The 3,928-nt window shown below is 45.4% G+C and overlaps 1 non-coding gene across 1 annotated transcript; it reads right to left on the reverse strand.

The window, feature by feature from the left end:
- Positions 1–2,984: 2,984 nt before the first annotated feature.
- Positions 2,985–3,057, reverse strand: Trnak-cuu (transfer RNA lysine (anticodon CUU)). Its single transcript has one exon. It is a non-coding gene; the product is annotated as a tRNA-Lys (tRNA).
- Between the last annotated feature and the right edge of the window lie 871 nt (positions 3,058–3,928).

A 3,928-nucleotide genomic window follows, 5' to 3' on the forward strand; every position in this document is an offset into this window, starting at 1 on the left:
GAATGACATGATAACTTTTCGCAGTTTCGGCTTTGCCTGCAGAGTCCACCACTCTATAGTGCTGCGAAACTTGTGAGTACCGCGCAAGCACTGCTCCCAAGCACGACGCACCCCCTCCTCCAGCTCAACATCCGATAACAAAGACACATTCAGGTTCCATTGATTTTTATACCATCGCGTGGGTTGGGGAAGTAATTTCAAGCACTCGATGACACCACTGTGATAGGAGAAACTGGAGAGGATTGTCTCTACTTTTAATAAATCATTCTCGATAACATCGGAAACATAAATCCGGTCGATTCTGCTACAGGAATTTGCGACGATGTGAGTGAAGCGTACCAATGTCGGGTACCTAATTTCCCACGCATCTTTAAGTTTGAGGTCGGTCACGAGGCGCTTTAATTCAGACGAATAATTAAAATTTGGGGACTGATCTTTCCTGGATAAGACACAATTAAAATCACCACCAATGATAATGTGTCGGGGATTTTTCCGAAAGAAATAGAGTATACGTTCCTGAAAAAAAGTAGCTCGTTCCGCTCTATAGGTATTACCAGAAGGTGCGTACAAGTTGATGATGGTGACGCCGAAAACGGTTATCCCGATCCTTCTACCCGATTCCAATTTGTCGATCTCAGTAACTGGAATCCCTTCTCTAATTAAGACTGCGGTGCCCACGGTCGTTTCCAGGGGAAAATTTGCAATGCCGACAAACCCAGGAAAAGTAAATTGTGGCATCGACACCTCCTGCAAAAGTGGTATATCAGAACCGGGCTCATATAGATATTGTTTTAATGCATGCAGTTTCACTTCTGATCTGATTTTATTAATATAGAGGGTCTTGATCGTATAGGCCTGTGACATAATAACAGGACGTCTGAGAGAAGGAGGGATCAACTGCCGTTAATTGCCTACATCTCCATGCCATTCCATGTGAGTAGCGGCCGCCAAATTCCTGTCTGGAACGTCACTGAGTTGATCTCTTGCATCTTTGTTTTTACTCTTTTTCCGGACAGCATTAACATTGGGTGGTACTCGGATCCTGTGACGGACACTCTGCAGCACTGCTGCAGTCGGAGGTGTGGGAGGGTCTTGGGTGATGTCAATCGTCTCTCCCGACACATCTTGCGCCGGGAGCGCATGCGCCGAAACCGCTGGCGAGCGATCAGCTGAGCCACCACTTTCACTATCAGCTTGTTTGGCAACACTCGCTGCCCGAAGCTGTTTGTTGTCACTGACAGTCCCAGGCTCCTGTCTGTATACCGTCGCGGAGTTGCTGACATTCATGTTGTTCTGAGCCTAGGGTCGGAGCAGTTGCCACGTGTTGTGTACCGTCCGCTTTCGGAGACATTGTATACCATCACGGCGACAGCGATGTGAGTACTTCCAGTAGATACGTGAGCCACATCTACTTGTTGACTTTCCTGAGTGTGCTGTTGCGGAAGTTCTGAGACATGAGCCTGTGGTAACTGAACGGCGTCGACGGAAGGATCGACGCTTGAAATTGCGGTAGAAGAATCGTCCACAATCGCTGCACCGGTTATAACTTTAGCATCCGAAGCGATCCCCCGTACGACCGATTCCGCGGTCTCGTGCGCACTGAAGGTTTTATCATCAGAGTCACGGCTGTCACAAGTTCAACGCCTCTTATTAGTCGTGGCATCGACCTTCGCGGGTGGCTTAGCACCATTGTCTCTCCTAACCAGAGCTGGAAACTCTTCAGGGCGAAATTCTTTTAGCTCTTCCGAAGGTACGGCAGAACTAGGGACCTCACCCTCTATGATAGGGTTATCCGAAACTACATCAGCCAACGTAAGACTTTTACGCTTCTGTAGCGAATTTTTTAGCACAAACATTCGCCTGGGACAGTCATGACGCAGGTGACCACTCTCATTACACATATGGCATGTGGGAGTTTGGCCACTGTAAGTAACATGAGCCCTATAGTCACAAACGGTAACATGCGAGGGTATATTCTGCTTTATATGCATTTCTACTGATCGGACGCCACTGTAACATTGTAACCTGTGCTGGTTTGACCACCGTTCGTTACGAATCTGCTTGATATCCCCGAATTTGGACAGAAATTCCTTCAGATAACAATTTTCTACTTCAGGGGGTAGGTTAAAGATAAGCACATTGGTATACTCCACATCGGCATTGGAAATAAGCACAGTACTTACAGACTCGTCCCGGTGTCGAAAAACAGCTCTCCCTCCGTGTTTCGTCAGAATCTTTTCCAGTAATACAGGATTCAGCAATTTTACAAAGAAGCAATATTGCTCGGTATCATAATACGCCGTGTGCACTTGATCAGAGGTAATTCCAATGACATCCACAACCCAATCTGGTATTTCCAAGGAACTAGGCTGCACAGAACGGGTAGATTTGTCAAATTCAAATCGGAGTGTACACTTTCTCGGAAATAACCTGGACATTGCAAAACGATAACTAGCGAAGGAACCGCTAGAAGAACACAAGAATGAAAATCAAACTCAAGAACAATATACACTAAATAAAAACACTTCACGATAAAGAGAAAACTTAAGCTGTTATCACGACTTGTAAACACGTGGCGGAGTGGAGCACTTTACACGTCCGATCAGCACGCTGTCACAGGCGCGACTTCCACTGAGCTAAAGAGGCGCGGCCTAGCGGTTCTTTTGTGTACTTCGTCCTTCCGGTCGTCTCGATCATCAGTCTTCAGCTGACAACACTTCATATCACCGACTAATATTTGCAGCTTTGGCGAACCATTACTGCTTGGCTACACATCTGACACGTAACCGATGTACTCTCTAACCAACACCACTTGCATTTCAGAAAATGTCTTTCTCACATGTCTACAAAATCACCTTCACCTTCAAATACAGTTTCCTTGCGACTGACGGAGACCTAGGCAAAGTTTAAAGTTGCTATTTCCATTACATCACGTTCATCAGAAAAACGGTTATTTACATCTGCAGCGGAACAAAATTCCGTTTCGCCCAGCGTGGGGCTCGAACCCACGACACTGAGATTAAGAGTCTCATGCTCTACCGCCTGAGCTAGCCGGGCTGCCTCGGTGAATACTTGCCGGGTAGCACGTCACACAGTACTCGTTTGGGTTGGGTGGTCCCATACAGAATCTCTCCATGCTGCCTAATGTTTTCCTAACGTCACACTCGTCACGTACTTCACTTTTATTTCATAATCATTTCTGAGAGGTAAAGGAATTGAATGAAAACCTGCAGAGCTAGTGGCGTCAAAATTAACACACATACTTGATGTGGCTCATAAGCCGAACGAGTTACTTTCCGACGTTGTCTTAGATGTACAAGTGCCAGTCAAAACTCGCGGCGACGGAACTCTGCCGACCATTTCGTTAGTTAACACCGGTCTTGTTGTGTGTGTTTCAAGCTCAAGAGCATCTCCAAGCAGGAAATGGTCAACAGCAACATTCAGACGGTTTTTGTACAGCACAATTGCTACTCTAAAACGGTATGTTTCTTTTTCAGAACTGGAAAAACACAAGCGTGACAGCATTCGAACCTGTAATCTTTGGATCCGAAGACCTCCACCTTATCCATTTTTATTATTATTATTATTTTTTTTCTGCTTACGAGATGAAGCTTGAAAATCTTGCCAATCGAATCCTTCAGTATGGTTGTAACTTGGGAGTCGGTCAACATGATATATTATTCGCCTTATAGATGGTCCGCCTTTCTGCAGTGAATATCTGCTGAACGTTCTGTAACATGGAATTCAATCAGTTATCCTGTTAGTCTCTTTATTTTACGTCACAGTTTTGAGCAGGTAGTTGGCGAAGTGATCCTTGTAGTTTTGTGTTTTCATTAGCAGATGGTGCTGAGTTGTTAGATAGACCCAGACGTCTTCTTTACTCTTTTCTTCTTTTGTAAATAAGTAGTGTACTGTAGCGGCTTTTAAC

This window comes from Schistocerca gregaria, chromosome 10, assembly GCF_023897955.1.
Source record: "Schistocerca gregaria isolate iqSchGreg1 chromosome 10, iqSchGreg1.2, whole genome shotgun sequence".
Taxonomy (NCBI): Eukaryota; Metazoa; Arthropoda; class Insecta; order Orthoptera; family Acrididae; genus Schistocerca; species Schistocerca gregaria.